This window comes from Mirounga leonina, unplaced genomic scaffold (genome assembly GCF_011800145.1).
Source record: "Mirounga leonina isolate KUSES-001 unplaced genomic scaffold, KU_Mleo_1.0 Mir_154, whole genome shotgun sequence".
In the NCBI taxonomy this organism is placed as follows: Eukaryota; Metazoa; Chordata; class Mammalia; order Carnivora; family Phocidae; genus Mirounga; species Mirounga leonina.
In genome coordinates, this window is record NW_023270389.1 from 63,530,218 (window position 1) to 63,555,496 (window position 25,279).

Here is a 25,279-nt window from a genome sequence, read left to right on the forward strand (position 1 = left end):
TTCACTGAATTCATTTATGAGTTCTAGTAGTTTCTGGGTGGAGTGTTCAGGGTTTTCTATGTATAGTATCATGTCATCTGCAAATAGTGACAGTTTTACTTCTTTCTTACCAGTTTGGATGACTTTTATTTCTTTTTCTTGTCTGAATGCTGTGGCTAGGACTTTTAGTACTTTGTTGAGTAACAGTGGTGAGAGCAGACATCCTTGTCTTGTTCCTGATCTTAAGGAAAAAGCTCTCAGCTTTTCACTGTTGAGTATGATGTTAGCTGTGGGTTTTTCATGCATGACTTTTATCACGTGAACATTTTCTTCTTATGGCAGTGGCAGAAGTCCAAGGCTGCTGGGCAGAAAGATGCCATGTCACTTAAGGTCTAGGCCTTGCACACTTAATTTCTGCCCACATTCCATTACCCACGGCTCTCACATAGCCCCCACTGGGGTCAGAAATACATTCTTCCTCTAGTGGAAGGCACTGCAAAGTCATGTGATAGGCACAGATAAAGAATTTGGAATACTAATTCAGTTTTGAAGAGATAGTGCAGTGTGTGTGGATCTGTGTTCACTGAGTTTCATTCTCAAAAGTTTAAATGTCTTGAGGGTTGGATTTATTAATGAAGTATGTTCATTTTTACCTCTGGGGTCTCTCAGGTGGAATATTCCAGGTGGAATATTTCCTAAAATTAACAAAAAGGAAAGCAGAGGAATACTAACTCAAGCAGACCCCTGCTTCCTCTTGCTTTATTGCTTGCAAAGGGGAGGGCTCCTGAGAATAGGAATTTATGTGGCAGCCTCATCCCTTAAAACTTGTCCCTCATAGGCCAAGGCTGTCACCTGGTCTATGGACTACCTGTGATTACCTGGGGCTTCTTAGGCTGGGATGGGTAGGAGAAAGTGAAACAAAACCCAACCCCATATATTTTAGGTATTGCTTCTTAAGCTAGTGGTGAGCAAAAATATCATAATTCTGCAGAAAATTCCGAGATACACATGGGTTCATTTTCAGGATCTCTAGATATTTGGCATATGTATTAAAAAGATAAAGTAGGTGGTGGCTATTCATAAATTAAAGATTATTCACTTTATAAAAGGACTTGGTATAAATTGAAGTAGCAATTTTTTTCCAACACATTTAAAGTTTCAATGAAAAATCTTTGCTTTCCTTGCAACTTTTCACAAGATTTTTCTGTTTTTTGTTTTATTTTGTTTTTTTTTCATCACATGTAACAGGAAAATCTTTGTGGATCTGGAACTATTTTTTTCTCTGTGGTGATCACTGTATATTTTTAGGTATTTAATTTTTATTTTAAAAATGTTTAATGATTCATATATGGTTCATTTTACACACTTGTTAATTGGTATTTAAGTCATTAGATTTTCACATTAAGCAGGATTTAAATGTGTTAAAATTGGCCTGTGTTTCCATATTATTTTAATTATCCCTTAGTGTTTCATGAGTATATAATTTTATTCTATCTCTGTTTTCAAGGCTGATTAAGAGATTATTATAAGCTGCATTTTGGTGGCCTGGCACTTTCAGCACATTACAGAGATCACGTTATTAGTGAGAGCCTTATGTCTTTAGTGACACGTGCCCGAGGAAGAGGAAAGAATTCTAACTCCAAGTAATTTAGCAATTTCATTGCAAAGTAGCTATTCCTTTTCATCTCCCCATCTTTATTTTTCCCATCAGCTTCTGGGTTTTGATAATTACCTTTTGAGTGTCCTAGTCATACTGTTGTAGGTTTTGTTAAAAATAAAAGGAATGAGGGGCATCTGGGTGGCTCAGTCGGTTAAGCATCGGACTCTTGATTTTGGCTCAGGTCATGGTTTGGGGGTCATGAGATCGAGCCCTGCATCCACGCTGGGCATGGAGTCTGCTTGAGATTCTGTCTCCCTCTCCCTCTGCCCTCCCTCCCCCTGCTTGCATGCATGCGTGCATGCTGTCTCTAAAAAATAAAATAAAACAAAAATATTAAAAATAAAAGGAATGATAAGGAAACAGCTAGAAAATCCACCAACAGTCAATTTCCATATCCCATATAATTTTCTTTTGCTGCACCATCCTTTCCTCCCACTCTCTTTTAGTGTTGAGCATTATTGCTGGAAGAACTTTTGAATTTTCCAGGAGTCCATCTGCTCTTGCTACTATCTCCCACCTGAAGTCATAACGTTCCAATCCAAGCATTGCAATAATTTTCACAGCAATGCAGAGTGATTTCACACACGGAGATTATGACTTCTGTGGTGAGTGAGTGGTGTAAAATTATTAACCCTGTAGGACAGGGACCCCATTTCACACTAATCTTCTTAGCAACCAACAGAAAACAGGAAAATGGACAGCATGAATGGATTAAGGATAATGCAGCATCCGATTTAATAATCTGTTCTCAATGCCTCCAGAACATAATCTCAACCAGAAGTGATAGCTGACACCAAGGAGTATTGAGCGAATTTCTCTAGAAAATTTGTGGTGGGCCACGGGGCCAGTGGGACTCCTAGAGAGACAACATCACAAGCTGGGTGACTGTGTTCTGAATAGATTGATTCCAACTTACATCTAGTTTCCTTGGATTTCGAGGAGGAAGAGCTATACATCCATTGAACTGAATCTGTGAATCAACACTTAGAACCTCCCAATCATTAACAGCAAGAATAGCCCAAGAGTCTTGATGTCTTGCCCAAAGGCCTAGTTCAACTATTTTTCCATACCTGCTGGGCATATCATACAGGCATCATATAATGGGCTGTACTGTATTTGATTATGCCTGAGATTTGTGCTACCTTTTTATACCATGACTTATATGTAAAAGAAGGCTGTTAGGACTGGTGAGTAAAAGTTGCTCAGAAATAAGATATTTCCCTCTGAATCACCAGTAATTTTGGAAACCTCACCACAACTGATTGATCAAGTCTCAGGTAACTTTTTCATGAAATGCAGTGAACCTGAATTTTGGCTTAATCATAGATGGGGTTATATGGTGGGATTTGAAGGCATCTTCTGTCCTTTGGATAAAAGACTATCACTGGAGAAATTACTGCAAGTCACAGGAATCCAGACATTGTAGAACCTTCTATTACCCCATTCAATTATTATTATTGTGATTTTTCTAGTTAGGGAGTGTATGGACTTGAAAAAAAATCATCTAATAAACATTGATTAGTAGCTGCTCGATGCCTGATAGCAGAAAATTAGAAGGAACCAGATGCACCCTCTTTAATTAATTGGTGTAATCAGTAGTGGTATGCAACATCAAGGGTGAAAATTGCTAACTTAAATTGCGGCTTTGTGGCTCAAATCAGTTTTTGCAGTCTCAAGGTCTTTTTTTCCTCCTTGAATAACTATATATTTGGAGCTTCTGTGTTTCCCTTTCCCATCTACCTGAATTTTTTCTTCCTCTTATTTGGAGGGTGGGAGGGGGTTCAATTAAAACTCTTCATGGAGTTATGGGTTCCAAATTGCTGATTATTCTGCAGGAGAGCTGGGAATTTATTCCCTGAGTTTTCTCAGTTCATTCAAAAGACCAACAAAGAGGGAACATGAGCAGTAATGGAATGATACATATCATCCTCCTTTTGACAACAAGTAGCACAGATTGGAAATAGAAGTCACAAATCCCTGCCTAGAAAAATCTTTTCTGGTTTTCCTCTGCTTGGACATCATTTTCTCTGAGAAGCCCCCCAAACTGTCCCCACTCCACCCTCAGTCCTACTTCCAACTCTGTGAGGCTCCCTTTCCTGTCTTAGTGGTTACGATATTGTTTTGCAATCGCCTATTTATCATCTATGTTTTCTTCCATTTGGGACACAGGGCTGTGTCTTTTAACCTGTGTATCTCTAGCAACTAAAACAGCCTGGCATTCAGTAGGTGCTCAATAAAACCTGTACTGAATGAATGAATGAATGAATGAGTGGAAGTAGTGTCTATCTCATCAAGGTGGTGGGCTCTTCCATACCTCATTCATTTCTGTATCTTCGGTGCCTACGTGGTGTATCCATTATATGTTGCTGCAGTGAGCCACCCCAAAACTTAGTGACTTAAAGAACAGTCATTTCTTTAGCCAGGGTTTTGTGGACTGGCAATTTAGACCAGGTTCAGCCAGGTGGTTCTTCTGGGTTCCCTCACGTGACTGCTGTCAGCTTCGAGGTCAGTTGGGGGCTTGTGATCATATATCTTCCAAAAGACTTGCCCAGGCTTTTTTAGGAGGCAACAGGGCAGTGTTCCAAGGGGAAGAAGTATGCACGATGTCTTGAGGCCTAAGCTAAGAACTGGTAGAGTGCCTCTTCTGCTGTATTTTATTGGCTAAAGAAATCACAAGGCCGGTTGAAGGGAGGGGAATAAACTTCACATTTTAATGGAAGGAGGTTCAAAGTCACACTGCGGGGGGCAGGGATACAGGGAAGAGAAGAATTGAGGACATTTTCCCAAACAATCTACCATACGTGGAAGATAGGAAATACACCAAACAAACAAACAAACAAAAAACCCCAACCAACTTGAATTGAATTTAACTTGAGAAGCATTAGATTTAGCCAAAATCTGGGAAAATCTGTCAGAGATGATAAAGTTTCTCTTTGGTTCCATGTTACATCCCTTTCTCATCCTTCGCCCAATTCTCGATAGCTCCATTCCATTGTCAGCCAAGCATTCAGGTCTTCATGTTGCCCTGTCAGTGGACGCGTCCTCTTCTTCAACTGACAAATTATTCACTGGGCATGTGCTCGACTGCCAAGCACCTAGTGCAAGCCAGACTCTGTACTAGGAATAGAGTGGTGAGCAAGGAAAACGTAATTCCTATCCTGTGCTGGTAAAGATGTTTGAGGAGAAATCACCAGTGTGATTAGTTATGAAGACATGTAGGATTGGAGAGAAGCAAGAACAACTGGCCTGTTGAGGGTATGATTTCAAAGCCGAGACCCTCGGGGTAGGTTGGAGATGGTGATGAGGCAGGAAGGCGATGGGGAGCACTTCCCAGGACGAGCAAGCATGGAGGAGGCCCCCACAGAGGAAAAGAGCAGGATGTGTGGGGAACTGGGGGGAGGAGAGAGGGTGTGCAGATCGGGTCTCCCAGAGCTGCGTGGGCCCTAAGGGCTCTTTCCCAGGAAGGATGAAAAGTTGTTGAAGGGTTCCAAATAGGCAAAGATATACCCTGAACCACTTTGAAAAATCTTCCTGGGCTGCATAGACAACAGATGAAAAGTGTATAAGACTGGATATGAAATCCTTTCCATTCTCCAGCATTCAAAGCACCATCCCCCAGTTCCTCAAAAAATTAAAAATGGAACTACCCTACAATCCAACAATTTTACTTCTGGGTATTTATCCAAAGACAACAAAAACACCAGCTTGAAGAGATACATGCAGCCCTGTGGTTATTGCACCATTATTTACAACAGCCAAGATATGGAAGCAGACCAAGTGTCTATCAACAGATGAATGGATAAAGTAGATGTATATGTACAATGGAATATTACTCAGCCATAAAAAGGGATGAGATCTTGCCATTTGTGACAACGATGAACAGACCTGGGGGCATTATATTGAATGAAATAAGTCAGAGGAAGACAGATACCATGCAATCTCATATGTGGGATTTGCTTATTTTTTAAGAAAAAGATTTTATTTATTTATTTGAAAGAAAGAGAGCACACAAGTGGGGGGGAAGGGGCAGAGAGGGAAAAGCAGACTCCCCACTGAGCAAGGAGCCTGACTCCGGGCTTGATCCCAGGACCCCAAGATCATGACCTGAGCTGAAGGCAGACGCTTAACCAACTGAGCCACCCAGGCGCCCCTTCTATGTGGAATTTAAACAATAAAACGAATGAACAAACAAAACAAAAGAAAAGCAGACTCATAGATGCAGGAAATAAACTGTTGGTTACCAGAGGGGAGCAATTGGAGGGCTGGAGAAATAGGTGAAGGGGATTAAGAGACACAGACTTCCAGTTATAAAATAAATAAGTAGTGGGGATGTGACGTGCAACATAGGGCGAATGGTCAGAACGTCGTAATAACCTTGTATGGTGACAGATCATAACTTGACTTATCATGGGGATCATTTTGCAATGTAGTAAAATATCCAACCCATATTATGTACACATGAAATGAATAGGATATTGTATGTCAGTTTTACTTTAATAAAACAAACCAAGAACCTCATTCTCCCCCTCCCCACCAGGTGTTGGGAAGAAAGCAATCTGACTGAATTGAATTCACACTAAGATTGCCCATGATCTTGTCAGCAGTACTCGCTCAAATAAATCTTTAATGAGCACGTTCAGGTCCTTCTGAAGCCCAGGTTGGACAGTGACATCTCAGCCTTGGGAGCACACAGTGGCCCCTGGAAGCCGAAGGGACAGGCCGGGAAGGGAAGGGGAGGGAGCTGTCCTGCCTGAGCACCTGCAGGGAAGGTGCTGGGGGCTGCAGAATCCTCAGATAGGCTTTGGGCGTGGCTGAGCTCAGTGGGGACGGTGCCTGAAGCCTGTTCTCCTGGGACAACTTCCTCCTCACCCCTGACCGGTGCTCACTTTTTTTTTTTTTTTACCCTTTAATTGGGCATCATTTTAAAACCTTGCAACTTGTCAGAACCTTTTACTATCTTAGGTCTTCCTTCTGGCCTCGTCCTGTGGGAGTGTCTTGAAAGCAGCGCTTTACAAGCTTCACGGTATTCTGGGAATAACTGACACATTTTTGTCCAGGGAGTAAACCAAGTGTGTCTGTGTAGGCTCCAGCTGTCCTCGGTTCTGAGCGGGCCACGGAAGCAGCAAGGTGACTGCCCCGCTTCTTCCTGATGGAACATTTAGAGCCTCTTTCTGGCCAGCACATCCCTTCACCAGGTGGCCCCCATGCCCTCCTCAAGTTTTCTTTTCAGCCCAGGTCCTGCTTCTCGATCATGTTCGGTATTGGGTTACTTGCAGAATGGAGTCATTATCTTTAATGTTCAATAACTGTGCCACAAAGATAATATAATAAAATTTGAGAAATGTAATTTCGAGAGGCTTTCTACCCAAGCCTCGTGTGTGTGTGTGTACACGTGTGTGTGTTTAATCTTTCATAATCCTGTCCCCAGGGTTAAGAAAAACCTGGTTTTCCCTCTGTCTTCTGCTTGGGCTGCCCCTTTGATTTTGTTCTCGTTTTTGCTTGGCTGTGTCCTGAGTGATCTGCGTCAGCAATGCCTCAATATGGGGAGCTGGAAGCAGAGGTCACATTGGGCGCCCAGGGTGCCCTGAGCCGCGTCTTTACTGCAGGCTTGGGGGTGGGTTGGTGGACATGGTGTGCCGTGGGCTTGAACTCTGTGCTTTTCATGCACTTGAACACTGTGCCTGGCTCTGGGCGATCTGACTGATTCCCCCAAGCCTGGGCTGCCTCAGCGTCTCTCCAGAGAGAATGTGGCCTCACAGCAGCTGGATGGTTCTTCGTGAAAAAATTCTTGGGGTAAAAGCCTGGCAATGGAGAAGGGAGATTTCTTCCTTTTATTTTGTTTTTCTGTTGAGGAACACAACACTGAATTTAGTCATTCTGATCTGTCTTGAAGAAAATCATCATGATACACAGTCTTTGAATTGGCAAATGAAAACTCTGATTTCCCGTGGGCGGTGTTTCCTTGAGAAATAAGGCAGTTAGACTGTTTTGACTTGTTGCTTTAAGGAGCATACACCATAATGGTGGCCCTGTTTTGCATCCTGAGGGGCTGTGGACAGGAAGTCTATGGCAAGGTTCATAAAACACTTAGAGCCTTTTCAGAGAAAGGAGCCATAGAAATGTAAGGGGGTGAAGTTGTGTTGGAAACCTCCCACTGAGCCTCCAGGCTCTCACTTCAGCCATAAAGGGGAGCAGGGAGCGGATTTGTGACAAGGTCCCCACCCCCTTCCCTCCCCTCTTACTCTCTTCTCAAGGGAAGAACCAAATGGCCCGAGGCTAACTATCCATGAGAATCCTTACAGCAGTGAACCCGTGGTCTCCATCTTATGTCTTTGAGGGAGTAGAGTAGCTTCCCTCTCAAATTTTACCATTTTGCTTTTTCCTTTTTCTGAAATTGCTTTATAAATAAGAAGCCGACTTGTCTCCTTAAGGAGCCCAAGTGAACAAGGCTGCCCTTGAATGCCAGCATAAAGGTGAATCACGTACAGAGCAGGCGTTTGCTTTTCGGTCAAGATCACTAGGTTCTCTTTCAGGCCTGCTTATGCTGGGGCTAGGGAGGGGAGAATTGGTAGAGGCAGAGGTAAGGACAAGGCTTGGGACCGGTTCTTAAAGGAAATATTCTTAAGAAGACCCCATTTGAATTTCATGGGCACTCTAGTTTTCAACTGCTGGGATGTTTTCTTAAACATATCCCAGTCGCTTCCAACTCCTAGGAAAACATCGTAGAGAGTTAGAGCTCAAAGTAGTGTGGCTCGCACTAATCAAGATATAAATAATGAAGCGTAGACTGGTTAAAGACCTTTATTTGGAATGGAGAGAAATGATCCTTTTTCGAACATTAGACACAACTTCATATCTTCTAGGGAAATGTTTATACACGCCATTGGTTTAACATTTTAACGGAATTAATTAGATACTTCAGTTCAACAAATGGTCAATTCAGTCTCAGTCAGCTTCTTAATGGGTTTTTGACAAAACTGAACCAGTCATCTGCTTGAACCAGCTGGTCATTTGTGTGGTAGTCACGGGTCTGGAGAGACAAGTGAAACTGATCAGTGATGAATGGCCACGGTCAGACCTAAGGAAGATTGGAGTGGAGAACTCCAACCACGGAGCCAAAGCAACACCTCCTACAATAGTGAAATGAAATCACAATCCCCACCCCTCAAGGTTTCCTCTGATTTCACATGAAGTGTTATTTTCAGTTGTTGTTGAAAAGCACACAGAAGATGTTGATGCATTTGGCAGGCGTGATGGAGGTGACGAGAGAGAGAACTTCCTGGAGGTATTTGGACAGTAGAGATGATGATTCTACTTGGAGTTTTCTTAAGTCCTTTTGGAAACATTCCTTTTCAGGGACTTGAACTAATTGACAGAAAGATATCCATTAAGTATACTTAGAAAAATTCCTCCATCTAGTTTTATGTAAACTGGATTTGCCTGAGAAACTTTTTTTGGGACTTCATTCTCAGAATGGCTTGGGTGGATTTGCTTTGACTTGATGGCTTTGGGTGAAAGGAGGCCTCAATGAGTGTGAGGCTCTTCTTGGGAATTAAGGCTTGCCTGAGACAGCATTGGTTCAGACTTGAACTTGTGGAGAGGTCTCTGCCTCTCCATTATTCATCTTTATAACCCTGCACCTAGGCTAATGTTGATTTCAAGGTAGGTAGGTTTCAATGAATCTGGAGTTTGGTTGTTTGCCAGCCTATAGCCCTTGAGTTTATTTGTAGCTCTGGGCTCCATTTGCTTTTTGGACCTGTGGCTTTGGGGAAAGGAAGCTTTAGGGTCCTGGACGTTTTGAGGTGTTGTCCTGTTTTTTTTTCTTATGGGGTGGGAAATTGGCCCCAAGGGCAGAGAACAAGGAGGGTAGGCATGGTATATGGCATTGCCCTTTTAGGAGCAAGGGGCTAGTACCCGTGCTTGCTAATTCAAGTCTCTCCTCTTGGGCTTTGTAGTTGACATCCCTTATTAAAAAGTTCGGAATCTCCATGATTACAGGGTAGCACCATTTAATACCAGAGGCGAGCAGAACAGTCAGAGGTGTGGGTAGTAATCTGAGTGGGGATGATAAGGCCCCAAAGGTGCAGTCAGGGAGTAGATTTCGATCTGTACAGTGTGCACTGGGGTCAGTCCTGGGGAGACTGTGATTGAGGGATCTTCCCCATGGCCATTACCCTCGGGATCCCCTGCTAGCATTACCAGTCTTGATGGGATGCCTGGAATGTCAGGTCAGAAACAAAAGCCTTGCTTAGTGAAGTTGACTTTGCTTTTCCCTGGCCATCTACTGGTTTTCACCCCCTTGTCTTTATTAACTTTATGTCCCTTGCCCCGAATTCCAGCCCCTCACCTCCCTGGTAGTTCACACCCATCACTTTCTGAAAGGACTCAATCAAAACTCAGCTCTTCCCAAATCGTTTCTATGGCCTCACCACAGTACCGTATAATTTTGTGCTTATTCTATATATAACTTGTAGTGCTCTTTAGTGACTTCATTTATGTGTTGACTTATTTTTTTTTTTTACTTTATTTATTTGAGAGAGAGTGCACACAAGTGGGGGAGGGGCAGAGGGAGAAGGAAGAGCAGACCCCCCTCTGAGCAGGGAGCCTGACTCGGGACTCGATCCCAGGGTCCTGGGATCATGACCTGAGCAGAAGGCAGACACTTAACGACGGAGCCACCCAGGTGCTCCCATGTGTTGACTTCTTAAATGGCACATTTAAGAATATTTGTATGTTGAAGCAAGTAGAAATGACGTACTCAAACTAAAGTGTATGAACTGTATATACTAATTTTCAGGTTTGGGGATAATATTTGATTCTCAAACTCCGAGAGCAATTATTATTTCCATTTTATACATGTTGAAACTGACATTCAGAGAGGTCCAGTGACCTCTCTGGTCACACAGCCAGGGGAGGGGAAGAGGCAGGATTTGAATCCTTCTCTTCTCTTTTTTTTTTGAGAGACAGTGAGGAGGGTTAGAAGGGGAGAGAGAGAGAGAGAATCCCAGGCAGGCTCCATGCTCAGCACAAAGCCCAACAAGGGGCTTAATCTCATGACCCTGAGATCATGACCTGAGCCAAAATCAAGAGTTGGATGTTCAACTGACTGAGCCACCCAGGCGCCCCTGAATCCTTATCTTCTGACTCCATATCCAATATTCTTTCCATGATCACACACTGCCCCTTAGCTTGGCCGATCAAATAAATTCTGCCTTCAAAAAGTAAGGAACACAATTTAAAAATGGAAACCTTTAATTGTAGGAAGTATCCTTTTGAACATTATGTTTTTTTTTTCTAGAACATAATTTGACTTATAGGCTCAGCCTTCAGAAAAAGATGTTCTAAAGTTTTACCTATTTCTTTATGAAGCATTGGTCAGGTGCCAGCCCTGTTCCAGGTAACCGTGCTGGTTGAAGGGAATGGGGACAGTGTCAGGTGAGGACATGTTTCCTGCCCTTCCCCGAGCTCTCAGCCTGGTGGGCGGGAGGTGGACACCATGGTGGCACATTCCCTGTGTGCTTGTGAATCTGGGAGACTGATGCCTAGTGTTCCAACTGGTGGGCCAGTGTGATCTTCATGCACTACAAGTGAGCTTATACTATATAAAAACTAGTTTTCAGAGTGCTTTGATGGGTGAACAGATACACAAATACATACAGTGGACTATCATCCAGTGTTGAAAAAAGAACAAAATCATCATACATGCTACAGCTTGTGCCATGAATCCTGAAGACACGGTGTTACGTGAAATAAGCCAGACACAGATGGACAAACATTGTGCAATTCCGCTTACATGGTAGGCAAATTCACAGAGATAGAAAGGAGAGGCTACCAGAGGCTGTAGGAGGGGAATGCGGTTACTGTTTCATGGGTGCAGGCTTTCAGTTCGGGATGATGAATATGTCCTAGAGATGGATGGTGTTGATGGTTGCAAAACAGTGTACTCAAATGCCATTGACTTATTATTTTTTTTTTAGAGAGGAGGGGGAGGGGCAGAGGGAGAGGGAGATAGAGAATCTTAAGCAGGCTCCATACCCAGCCCGTGTGGGGCTCCGTGTGGGGCTCCGTCTCCTGACCCCATGATCTCACGATCATGACCTGAGCCAAAATCCAGAGTTGGATGCTCAACTGACTGAGCCACCCAGGTGCCCCATGCCATTGACTTATATACCTCAAAATGGTGAAAGTGGTAAATTTCATCTCGTATGTATTTTACCATACACACAAAAATGATCTTCCAGAATATCATCCGCGATTCTTATATACACGTTTAAGGGAAGAGGAAGATGGAGATTGTCGTGGCAACCCATCTCAGGAAAGCAGAAGAGACCCCACGTCACCAGGCAGTTTTTGGAATGCAGAACTTGTCAGGCTGAACAGCCTTCCTGGGAGATGTGAGCTGTTTTGAGAGTGTTCAGAGCGGTTCTGGCGAGGGCGGAAAACTGGACCAGGATCTGGGTAGCTCTTTCACAGTCGATTGGGTAATGAGAAGAGCTGTTCTCAGAGAAATGAGAACATGTGTACTGGAAGGCTGCCTTTGCTTAATGTCCCACGTGATCCAGGAGGCCAGATGGCTTTTTATGTGGTTTTCACAACTGTGATTTTGGATTGATTACTCAACCTGTTTGTGTTCCTAACCCAGCTCCCTGCCTCCCGCCTGCCTTTTAGCGTAACCCTCATTCCCAGAGCGGGGTTTGAACAGTTGCATTGTCGGATTTTTCCATCTGATGATTGCATCCACGCCAGTCTCTGCTACCTTCAGACCCCTTTGCCTGCCCAGAGTCTAGCTGAGAAGTAAAATCCTTTTTTTCCAACAAGTCTGATCAAATGAATGGCTTTCACTTTGCATTTATATGCAATTCTGGATTTATCTTTTCAAGCTTGGATCAGCCGCCTGATGGGTTTTGAGAGGACAAGTCCTGATCCCATGTTGGCTTTCCTTTACCTGCTGTCATCATCAGACGGTGTTTTCATAAGAAAAGCAAACTCATTTTATACATCAAATAAGAAAAACATAATAAAAGTAATAAAAAGTAATATTTGCACAACATTTCAGAATTTTCAAAACACTTTTCCCATACATAATCTCTTTCAATCCTTATGCAGTCCTGAGAAGGAGGTGAGCAGGTATCCCCGCTTCATATAAGGAAACTGAGGCACAGAGAATTTAAGGAGGGTGCCTGAGCTTGCACAGCTAACATTGGTCAGAGCTGGATCTGGAGATTGTATCTTCTGGGTCCACATCCAGCATTCCTTCCCTCATCCCACACCTCCAGAAAGAGAAAATCCAATTTAGTGTAAAGAATTTCGGCATGAACCACTATGTTGAGCTACATTCAGGTCATTGTTGTTCTTTATTAACTAAGTCATAGTGGCTATTTGAACCTTGCAAGATCTTCTGTTCATGCTCTTCATTCTTCAGTAGCTCTTGTGGCAACGGTCTGCACTTGACCCATTTTAATAGACTGGCAGATGAGTCCAAGACTGGGCAGCATGTGAGGAGGGGCCCCGAGGCAGGGGACCTGCTTTGGCCTCTGGAACTGGGCTCCCGTTGCCCCAGCAGGGAAACTGGAGGCTATCGGATGTTGCAAAGTCCACTTCTGTGAAGCCTGGCCAAGACTTCTAGTAGTGCTGGTCGAACAGGCTGAAATTCTGGTCCGGGGCAAGGAGCGAGTGTGTCTTCATCCTTCTGTGTCTGGTATTTGACGTCGCTGGAACTCAGGAGCCTCTGCAGACATCTCCCTTCTTGTCAGGAATCACAGTATATTGACTTGCTCAATGAAAAGTCACTGCGGTAAGATTGCAGATTTCTTCTCCCCTTCCTTTTCCAAGAGGTTTTCCCTGTCTTTAGTTCAAGGGCCTCTTAAAACACCACCATCATCCTTTCCTTGGTCAGGGCAGAAATGACCTCAGGTCTCATTGAAAGCACCGTGAGCTGTGATGCCAAGATGTGGGTCCTCTCAGGGGTGTCTCTGGGCCCCCCTTCCTCCCCTCGGCCTGCAGTGTGCAGGAGGGGAGGCTGGGGCTCCCTGGCCGAGCTGCTCTGGGTTATTACAGTGACGTATCTTGGAACTGAGCTTGAGCAGGGATCATCCTGTTTCCTGTTCGAATTGATTTTCTGTCCAACTTTCATTTCCTACTGTGCATTCCTTTGGGGTCAGAGCAGCTTTGTCAGACAAAAGCAGGGCTTTCTCCTTTGGAGATATGCCTGGATTCTCTTCAGCTGTGTGTTTATCTAAGTGGACAGCCAGGCAGCGCGGTGCAGTATCTCCCAGCCGAATTCGGGCCAACCCGCCTGGTGTGCCGCTCTTGGGGCTCAGGGGCGGGGGCTGGAGCCCCAGGTCGCCCGTCACTTGCCCCATGCCTTACCTCCCCGGCACGTCTTCATTTGTCAGTTGGGCTTCCTTCTCTGCAGCCTTTATAGGGAGCTCTTCAGGAGACAGGAAATGGTATCATCTCAAATGTTTACTGCTTCACTGAGTCTGGTTCAGAGCTTAACAACCTGTCCGTGAACCTGAATCGGATCTCCCAGAAATCCCTGGTCAAGCCCTCTGCCTCCAGTCAGTGCCTGACTATTTACCAAGAAAGCCTGAAGATCACAAGTTCCGGACTATTCGACAGGTGTCGAGATGTGTGAAAACCAAATCTTAGCACCCGGAGATGCGAAGCAGAAGCAACCCCATTGTTCTATGTCCCCAGTATCCACTTATGTTTCAGCTGTTCTGTCCCAGTCCCAAGGCCTCTGCAGGTGTCCCGGGATGTTTGAATCAAATGGAATAGCAATGTCAGTAAACCACCATTTTATTAAGGTGACCAAAGATGAAGAATTTCGTTTGATCTGTTATTGTGACTCCTATCAGGACATCTTCAAGCAATCATCCTCCATCATGTCTCTTGGATTTATGCGCAGGAAACAACATCAATGTATTTGCTCCTTCACAATCAAGGCCCTGTTTCTCGATGTGTTGTCATAACGACAGGATTATATCCATCTACCTGTTATTATCAGCAGTAATCAGAAAAATCTAACATAAGTTTACTGTAATGCTATAAAGAGTGTCAGCCCTTTGGGCCTAAACAATCTCTCGTTGGAAGAGAAAGCTGGTAATGTGGTAAAGGTATTGTGGGGCTTGTCTTGTAATATTTTCCCTTTCTTTCTTTCGTTCTTTCTCTTTCTTCCTTTCTTTTCTCTTATTTATTTATTTTAGAGAGAGGGGGAGAGAGAGAGAGCATGAGCAGGAGGGGCAGAGGGAGAGGGAGAGAGAGAATCCCAAGCAGACTTTGCACTCAGCATGGATTCCAATGTGGGGCTCGATCTCATGACCCTGAGATTGTAACCTAAGCTGAAATCAAGAGTCGGTCGGTCACTTAACTGACTGAGCCACCCAGGCGCCCCTGGAATTATTTCTAAAACAGGATGGTTGATAGTACATGAACATGTTTCTGTGAATTGAGTCATGTGAAATCATCCAGTTTTATTCAACCATCAATTGGACATTGCATTATTTCGCTACAGGATTGAAGAAAGGTGGCTCCATAAATTTAGCAACAAAGAAAGCCATAGCTTGCTTGTCGCTCACCTCCCCACTCCTGTTGTATGTCATGGAAGCAGTAAGAAACATTGAGAATTTTCCCAGTGTATCAGAGAATTATGGTCATTTCCTCCAGGATGTGAAGAAGTACATGGTGGTAAAGATGGGGAATGGCCATCTGTGGCAATTAAGAAAAGTAGAAAAGCCAGAACATTTGAGTTCTGTTCTCAGTTGTGCTTCTAACATGTTCAGTGACCTTGAGCAAATTTCTTTACCTCACTGGACCTGCCTTTCCTTGCCTGTAAAAAGAAATTGCCAGACTAAATGTTCTCGAAGATCCTATCCAGCTTGATGTTGAATTCAGTGCATCAGCTCTCTTGATTTATTTACACAATCCCAGCAGAATTAATTTGGATTTGTTAATTGTTTGCATCTGGATAATCATTTTTTGCACACCTGAAGACTGTCTAGCAGGGGTGGTTTCTTATATTAACTAAAAGTGCTGTGAAGGAAAAGTGGAATCCCTAGGAACTGGAACTAGAAGAAACTCAGTTCTAGAGCACGTGCTGATGATGTGTCCACATAGGCCCTCCAGCCATGCTGGGCGATTCTGCCCCCTTTAGCAAGTCCTGAGGTTTCAGAGTCTTGTACCATGAAATGTGTGACAACACATACAGAGGGGTGGGAGTGGGAGACTGAAGACACTGTGCCAGTGTGGCCTTCGCCACAGAGCAGATGTGATGCTTCTCAAGCTGGTGATGTTGTTGGAAGGTCCGCCATCTTCCCTACTTCAAGTGAGGATCCCTGGGGAAGCTCCCAGTAGCTGATCACCTTGCACTGAAGAACAATAAAGAAGCATTCCCATTCCAGGAGGGCAAACCAGCCACGTACTCAGGGGGCACATTCTGCACTGTCTTTTGGAGAAAGGTAAAGAACTAATAACAATTAAGCCTGATGGAGTTTCAGGTGGATTTCTGTCTCATTCTCGGATGATACCAGAGAGCCAAGTTTTGGTCTATTCCCTCCACGCTTGGTTCTAAACATGGAAGTGTTCAGATGTCACAGTATCTCACACTCCTCTCTCTGGTCCAGACCAGAAGAAGGCTCAATAGTTGATGGCAAAATGGAGGGGGAGTCAGGAGGGCATTTTTACTCTGGAAGGTGCATCCGACTAATGATACAAAATGGAGTTGGTGTCATTTTAGATCCTGATCTTGAATCCTTAGAGTGACGGAGAAGAAGAATCCCTTGTCCCTTTCACTCCTCCCCTCTTTGGTTCTGGATATCCTTTCTCTGGGGATCTGCTCCATCCGATTCTCCATCAGCTTATAGACAAGCCCAAGTGGAGATAAGAATCAGATAGTCCACAAGCCTCTCTCACCGTTGTCCTCTCTCTCCATCCATTGTCCAACTTTATGAAAGAAAAGCCTGTGCTCTGAAGAAAAATCTACATTGACTGCCTCACAGCTAATTCACTTCTTAATTAATTGGTCATAAATTCCTTATACTGTCCCGGAAATGCTCTATCCCATGTGGTGGGCAACTTTCTGGTCACCAAAGCTAATCACCAATTCCTAAGCTATTTTTTGAGACCTCATGTTTTGGTTTGGTTTTGTTTCACAGCAATGATACTCTTGACTTTCTTTCCATTCTGGAAAATCTTTTCCTGTATTGGCTTTCTCTGCCATCGCACCGATGAGTCTTAAACAGAGTGACGTGTGTGGAGCGCTCAGAAACTGCTCATAGAGTTAATAAGTAGTAACTGGGGTTCTTTGGGGGGCACTCTGTTCCCTAGTTTGATGCGACATCTCCCTGTAGATATCTCTGTCCTTAGCCCAGACTGGATTTCCCAGGAAGCTGGTGAGGTGTGAGCATTAGGGGCGCTCACCTGCGGGGGCCTCTTCACATGCTGTGTTTCCCTCAGGTTTTCACTGAAGGTGGTTAAGACTGCCCTGTTCCACCCTGCTCTCCCCTTGTCAGGTGGGGATGGAGGAGCTGTGAGCACCGCTGATGGCCTGTGGAGCAGAAGTCGAGTTGGAGATCCATTCATTTTCCATGCGGTGGGTTATGCTTACATGATTCTCAGTCACTTCTATGTCTAGGTAAACTATTGCTGGGATCCCCGTGTAGGAAGGGCTCCCTCCTGCCTGCCGGGCCAGCTCACCCAGGTCCAGAGGTCCCATCCTGAGATGAATTTGTTGTCTACTGTGGGCACAAGTGGAGGAGAAAAGAACAGAGCTAGAAGCTGGACTGTGGGAACTTTTCTAAACTCTCAGTTTAAAAATCACCCCCATGCTGGAAAAAGGACTGAATCCTGTTTCTCTTCTCTCCATAAAAAGTGGAATTATGAACTTGTTTTCATGTGAAGAGAAAATCCAAAGTACACTCACAAAATATGTCAAAATATTCACAAGTGGCAAAAGAAAAATAGGTAAATTGGAACAACTCACAGGATGGGAGGACATCTTGCAAATCATTTATCTTATAGGAGACTTGTATCCAGAACATATAAAGAGCTCTTACAACTCAATAATAAAAAGGCAGCCAAATTAAAAAATGAATGAACAAACTGTTGGTTACCAGAGGGGAGAAGGATTACTAGGGGATGGGCAAAATAGGTAAAGGGGATTAAGAGGTACAAGTTTCAGGGCACCTGGTTACCTCTGTTGGTTGAGTGTGTGACTCTTGGTTTTGGCTCAGGTGGTCATCTCAGAGTCCTGGGATGGAGCCCGATGTTGAGTCCCATGTCGAGCCTCATGTCAGGCTCCTCACTTGGCAGGAAGTCTGCTTGAGGATTCTCTCTCTCTCTCCCTCCGCCCCTCCCCCTGCTCTCGCATGCGTGCTCCCACTCTCTCAAATAAATAAAAAAAGGATGTATAATTTTCCAGTTGTAATAAGTCATGGAGATGAGTACAGCATGGGGAATATAATCAATAATGTAATAACTTTGTCCAGTGACAGACAGTAACTAGATTTATTGTGGGGATCATTTCATAATGTATAAAAATATTGACTCACTATGATGTACACCTGAAACTAACAGGATATTGTATGTAGATTATACTTCAGGTAAAAAAAACGAATAAAGGATTTGAATAGACATTTCTCTGAGGAAGATGTATAAGTGCCATAAATACATGAAACGATGCTCAAGGTCATTAGCCATCAGGGAAATGCGCATGAAAACTACAAGGAGATACCATTCATACCCACTAGGAAGACAGACAGTCTGACGTGTTGGCAAGGACATGGAGACACTGAATCCTTATACGCGGCTAGTGAAATGAGAAAGGGTGCAGCCGCTGTGGAAACAGCTGGACACAGCCTCAAAAAGTTAAACACAGAGTTATCGTATGACCCCCCGATTTTCACACCGTGGCATATACCCAAGAGAAATGAAAAAAATACTTGTTCACGGGTGTGGACAGCAGCATTATTCATAATAGCCAGAAAATGGAGACAGTCCGTATGTCCATCAGCTGATGAATGGCTGGACAAAATGTGGTCTATCCATAAAATGGGATAATATTTGGCAATAAAAAAGAAGGAAGTAGCGATGCATCTACAACATGGGTGCATCTTGTAGCCATTCTGATAAGCGAAAGAAGCCAGACACAAAAGACCACACGTCATGTGATTCCACTTTTATAAAACGGTCACGGTAGGTTAGTCTGTAGAGACAGTAAGCAGAGTAGTGGTTACCACGGACTGAGTTGGGGAGTGACAGCTAGTGAGTATGTGGGGGGGGATCAGAGTGTTCTGAAAGTACGGATGGTTGCATTACCCTGCAAATGTCCTAAAAACATACACGTTAACTGGGTGAATTGTATGGTGTGTGAACTATATCTCAGTAAATCTGTTTGAAACATGGAGAAAAAGAGCATTATAGAGGCATGTCTGTAACTCTAAAATTTATTCAGTGCCTTCAGATGAAGTCCAGAATCCTCAGCCTGGCTTTCAAGACATGTTATTTATATAGAACCTTTTTCTTCTTTCATCTATTCATTTGTAAACCATACACCTGTTGAAATGTCATAGTTCGTCAAACCGGGTGCATCTTCTCTTCTGGACGGATACTCCCTCCATCCCTCGGTTACAGCCCCCAGCGCAGTCTGCCTCCTGTCATAGTGATTTCTGGCTTGTCCTGTTAGCTACATTTGATTGAGAGCTCTTTGGGATCAGGAAGTGTGCTCACTCACGTTAGCATCCCCCGGAGCACGGGCCCTTGGTCGTACCTGGCTGCTACCTGATCATTTTCACCTCCTGATAAAATGACTGGATTATGAAATTGTTAGAGGTGACCCTGGAGACGACCCTGCCTTCACCTCCTTCACAGGAATTTTTCAAGAACAATGTGAGACCAGGCATACAAAGACATTTCAGGAAACCCTTAAAACCCTAACTGTGCAGGGCACTATTATGATCCGTAACCCTGGTAACTATTCAAATTAGTGCCAATTAACTTTTGGCGGCACTCTTAAGATCCCTTATCAGCTACATTAGTTTGTCAGATGAGGTAATGCACTTTTTTTGGGTACACTTGTCACTGAAGAGATTGGCAGCGTTTCGTAGTTGTAAACAAAACTGTCTCGTGTGCGGGACCATGACAAAGAGGGAATCGGATACCAGCAGCTCTGTGAAAACACTTACATCCATTTCAGCAAGAAGGAGTTGTGATCTGGTAAATAAATTAGTGTTCTGCTCTGTTCCTCCGCTGGCCGCTAATGAGCGGGCCCCAGAGACTCCTGTCCTGGGCCATAAGCCCCTGATAGCCATTCAAGTTCAGTGTAAAGTGCCTTGTCTCTGGCGATCTTCATTTAAAACCAGAATTCTTTTAAGTAAATATGTTTATCAAACTAAACATAGTTAAAATATACAGAAAAGCATAGAGAATGATGTAATAACACTACCACCTGTGTTTAACAAATGCTGTTTTTTTTAAATTTTTGCCATATCTGCTTTGGATTGTTTTTTTAATGCAAAATATTTCAAAGACTGTTGAATCTTTCCTCACCCTCGGAAATCCCATCTTCCTCCCCCCTCCTCAGAAGTGACGATTATCTTCAACCGGGAACCTTTAACTGGTTAATCTGTCGGTCCAACTTTGATGTCAGCTCTTGAGGCCAGAGTTCATGTTGGAGTCCACTGAATGGGAGTTTTCCCCAAGCCCGTTTAAATCGGCCTCTGGCCAAGGGGAGAGCAGTGACACGATGACACCACCACCTTCCTGGAATTCTGGCAAGAGGAGGAAGAAGGCTGTGAGCTCTTATCTTTGAAATCTGAAAGTTCCGTGACATCAGGACCTTTTGGATGCGGCAGGCATAGTGCAAATTTTTTTTTTTAAGTAGGTTCCACACCCAGTGTGGAGTCCAACACGGAGCTTGAATTCATGACCCCGAGATCAAGACCTGAGCTGAGTTCAAGAGTTGGACACTCAACTGACTGAACCACCCAGGCGCCCCATTCGTGGTGCAATTTAGCAGACTGTCAAGTTGCAGATCAGTCCAATTCCACAGCAGTTTTGGGGAAGGGGACACAGAGCTAGGCACTGGGGAGAGGAAAACAAAATTACCTCTGTGGGGACATGCGTGGGAGTACATGCATCTTATTTGCTGTACCTACCTCATTCAGAAATAAACTTGTGATGTCTTTTTAAAATACCTGCAGTGGAACAGAAAGAGAATGGTGAGGTAAGGAAAGGAAGATGAAGGGAAGGTGGGATGGAAACATGAGCTCCAGTCTCAGGTCCGGTCAGCACATGGAATGCAGGCTGCGAGGTGTGACGCTCCCCGGATGTGGCCCACAGACTTGGCCATAAGCTTCTCAGTACAGAGCTGAAAGAACAGAAGGAGATCAGTGACACAGTGTAGGGCCCTTATGATGAAAGCAATCTAGTTGCTCAAGGAAGCGTAGTTATTTCTGGCACAGGTGCCTGGGAACCCTTTCCCCTAGGATGTAGTCCTCACCCCTCATGGGGTGGGGAGAGGGAATGATCAGGACATTCTTGCAGAGCGTGCAATGTGCTGGAGCGCTGTGCATGATGTGAGGGGGACACAGCTGAGGGCCAGGGGTAATGTGATCAGGAATGCCTGGTAACCAAGCACTATTAGTGCCAATAATGTGGCCCGGGGCATGGTGATGGTTACTTTTATGTGTCAACCTCTTGGGCCATGGGTTCCCAGATACTTGGTCAAACGTTACTCTGGGTGTGTCTGTGAGGGTGTTTTGGGATGAGATTAGCATTTGAATCCATGGCTGGAGTAAAGAAGATTGCCCTCCCCAGTTAGGGTGGGTCCAGTCTAATCAGTTGAAGGCCTGACTAGAGCAAAAAGGCTGAGTTTCCCTTGAGTATGAATGAACTCCCCCTGCTCTGCTGCTTTTGACCTGGAGCGTTGTTTTTTTGTTTTGTTTTGTTTTGTTTTGTTTTCCTGCCTTTGGACTAGAACTGAAACATGGTCTCTCCCTGGGTCTGGAGCCTCTTGGCCTTCAGAGAGGAACTGCACCATCTGCTCTCCTGGGTCTCACCTTACCAAATCACCTTGCAGACCTTGGGACTTTTCAGCCTCCATAATCACATGAGCCAGTTCCTTACAATCAATCTCTTTCATGAGAGAGTATGAAATCTTATGTATGTATATCTATGTATACACACACGTACACACACAAACACACGGGTACACATGCACATCCCATTACTTCTGTTTCTCTGTAGACTCCTAATACAAACATTCTCTATGCAGAGAGAGAGAGCATGGGCCTTAGCTTCCAGTTGTAAAATTTCTCTGGATTCACAGGCTAACTAAAATCATTGAATGGCAGGAGGATTTCATGCTCTCTAATCTATTAACTTTAAGTATTCTTATAATAATAATATCAATAATGACATTTATGGCATACTTTGAAGCACATATCTTAGCTCATATTATAGCATATATATTACATATATTAGCCCACTGAAGCCTCATCACAATATCCTAAGTGAATTGAGGCCCTTAGAGGTTAAGGGAAGTCGTCCAAGGTCACAAAACTCGGAAACGACGTCGTATTTTCAGGGCCCTAATCTGAGTAAAGCCCATCTTCTGTTTGCTCTTAGGGGTGAAAGTAGGAGAGGGCTCCATGGTGGAGGACCACTCAGTGCTTGCCCCCCTCCCACTCCAGGCTCCTGTCTGTCTCTGGGAGGGAGGGACAGGCATGTGCACAGTGTGGGTTGTCGATGTGGTGTGAGCGGTAGGTGGTGGCAGCAGGGGGTCGGTGGTGAGATAGCTCACGGGAAGGGGGCACCCACAGGAGCTCTTGTGTGGGGATCCACCAGCTGGCTCTGTGGAGGTGTGCAAAGGAAAAGTGGTCACGGCAACCACTGATGTCCCCCCAGCCACGAAATTTAGAAAGCACTTCCAGGGGTCATGTGTAGCCTGCAAGGACCAGAGCAGGGATGACAGGGACGCTGTTGTACACTAAGTTCTATGCTCCCTCCCCAGTTCCGTCTGCACCTCAGGGGTCTCTACCCAGGGCATGAAGCTGAAGAGAAACGGGTCAGGGAGCACATGCGGGTTCTGGAGAGGGGGAGAGAAAGACGAGGCTAATGTCTCCCTATTCTGACGTCATTCTTACCTCCTGGTTTTTCCTTTTCAGTGGTCCACTTCCTGGGATCCTAACCACAGCTCACAAAGAGTGCTCATTACCTGTGGGGCAATGCCCAGAGTAGGTCCATGTTTCTGTTACTGTGGCAGGATGGCCCGCCTTGGGTCTGGAGGGTAGTTGTCTCCACCATCAGTGGATTGGTCTGTGCTTAATAAAGCTGTCTCTGAAGTTGAAGCTGGGTGGTCACCCATGTGTCATTGACCCCCCTAAAACAGTGTCCTGTCTGCTCTTTGGGGAGCCAGCCTTGCCTGCTCTATCTGAAATCAGAATCAGCCAAGCTGGTTTGGGGTGTGGCTCCGGGTGTATCAGACTGCAGGCCTCCTGGGGTCGTGGGTAGGGACACAACGTGTCAGTCTCAGACCCTCCAGCGTGGAGGTGGCTGTGTGGGGATAATGGGCGCTGAGATCCAAGGATCCTGATCACCTGCTTCCTGGCCTGTCACCCTGCCACCTCCCTTCCCGCCAGGTAAATACTGCTTAGACACCCAGCTTCTGATGAGAGCTGCATGATGGGACTCGTACACGATGGCCCGTGTCAGCTTGTTGGAGTTAAAAAATATATTTTAATTTGTTTAGCTCTCTGGGGAAATTATCTGAGCCTGCATGTGATAATCAGCTTTCACAAAACCTGAAATTATTTGAGCCACAAAAATGAGATTTTTAATCTACATAAATAAAGAAGTTTTTTGCTCCACCCCCAACCTCTTTTTTTTTTTTTTTTTTTTGACAGGAGTGGAGATTAAGAAAATTCTAATTCATTCCTCCCCTTAGCCCCCAGGACACTGTCATTAGCAGTTGTAAGAAAATGATTATACCCCTAGTACTATGTGCAACATTTTCACATACATTTTCTCTTTTTATTTTAAACTTTACACCAACTCTTAAGGTTAGGGGGCTGGTGGCAAGTATTGCTCCCCCTTTTATGGAAGAAAGTGGGTCACTGCAACATTGAGATTTGCTCAAGTTCACCTGGCTGATGGATTGCAGAATCAGGACTAGAACCCAGTTCTTTTGGCAACCAGCTCAATGCCCTTCCACCCTACCAGGCTGCCTCAAAGTAACGATAGTAGTAGAGGGTTTATAAGAGAATAGAGTTGAAGATTCAAGTGGATTTATAATTGCACCCCATCGGCATCAATCAGGATAAGCTGTGTTAAGTTGTGGTAACATTAAATTCCAGTGGTTTAACTCGTTTATGCAAAGTCCCCTGTGGGTCTGGGTGACTTTCCAGAGCTGTTGCTCTCCATATCTCCAAACGGCTTTGATCTCCCGACCCCCATATGTCAGCATGAAGCGTCAGGGTGCACTGAAGCAGGGAAGGGGGACTGAAGGGCTGCATGTTGGCTTTTAAATGCTTCAGCCTGGAAGCAACAAAATCCAATGCCAGCTGCATGGCCCTGCCGAGCTGCACAAGGGGCCGGGAAGCCTTGTCTTCAGTGTGTCTTGGAAGGGAAGGAAAACCAGCAATACTGGCAAAACCACTAGCAGTGACTGCAGACCAGAAGGCTCGCACTGGGGAGCAGATCCCCTGGGACAAACACCCATGTCACAGATCCCCAGGAAAGCAATTCCTACCACTAGAAGTTACTCTGGAGGCACATCTAAGGATCTGACAGATTAACAGGCATAAATCATGCCATGTCTCCTGAATGTCTTCATTTCAGTTCAAGGTTCATGATGCCTGTTTTACGGATACCATTTTCCTGATGAACCTTCAGTGATCCCCCCTTGACCTCTCAAGCAAGCTCACTCTCTTACCCCTTGGCCTTGACACACGGTGGCCTGCGCCCTGCCTCCTTTCCCCTCCCTCGCTGGCTCCCAACTCCTCCTCCTCTACGCTCGGGTCTCGGCTCAAATACCATCTTCTCAGATCTGGGGTGACACCCCTTCCTTGGTGTCCCATCAGCCCCCCTGTTTAGCTTTATCAGCAGGTACATTTTTGCAGTGTACTATCTGTCCACATACACAAACCCCCACCGAGGTGGCAAACTGGGGGCCCAGGAGGGGCACTGACCAGCAGTGCTAGCCAGTCTGAGTTACACTCAGCACCAGCTTAGCGGGTACGCCGAAGCAACTGAACACACGTTTGCTAGAGGAACACATGGATGACAAATGAGTCGGGGAATGAGGCCTGACAGGGCAGGCTGACGTGACACACTTGGGTCTCATGCTCTTCTCCGCCGGCTGTGTGCTAAGCCATCATCAAGATGGTTATTTGTGAGGGGCACCTGGGTGATGCAATGGGTTAAGTGTCCCACTCTTTTTTTTTTTTTAAAGATTTTTTTATTTATTTGACAGAGAGAGACACAGCAAGAGAGGGAACACAAGCAGGAGGAGTGGGAGAGGGAGAAGCAGGCTTCCTGCGGAGCAGAGAGCCTGATGTGGGGCTCGATCCCAGGACCCTGAGATCATGACCTGAGCAGAAGGCAGACGCTTAACGACTGAGCCACCCAGGCGCCCCTAAGTGT

At 44.9% G+C, this 25,279-nt stretch overlaps 1 protein-coding gene across 1 annotated transcript in view; it reads left to right on the plus strand.

Annotated features, from left to right (window-relative positions):
- The window catches only part of KIF26B (kinesin family member 26B), a 438,834-nt gene that overhangs the window by 105,190 nt on the left and 308,365 nt on the right, over positions 1 to 25,279 (plus strand). The window lies entirely within an intron of this gene.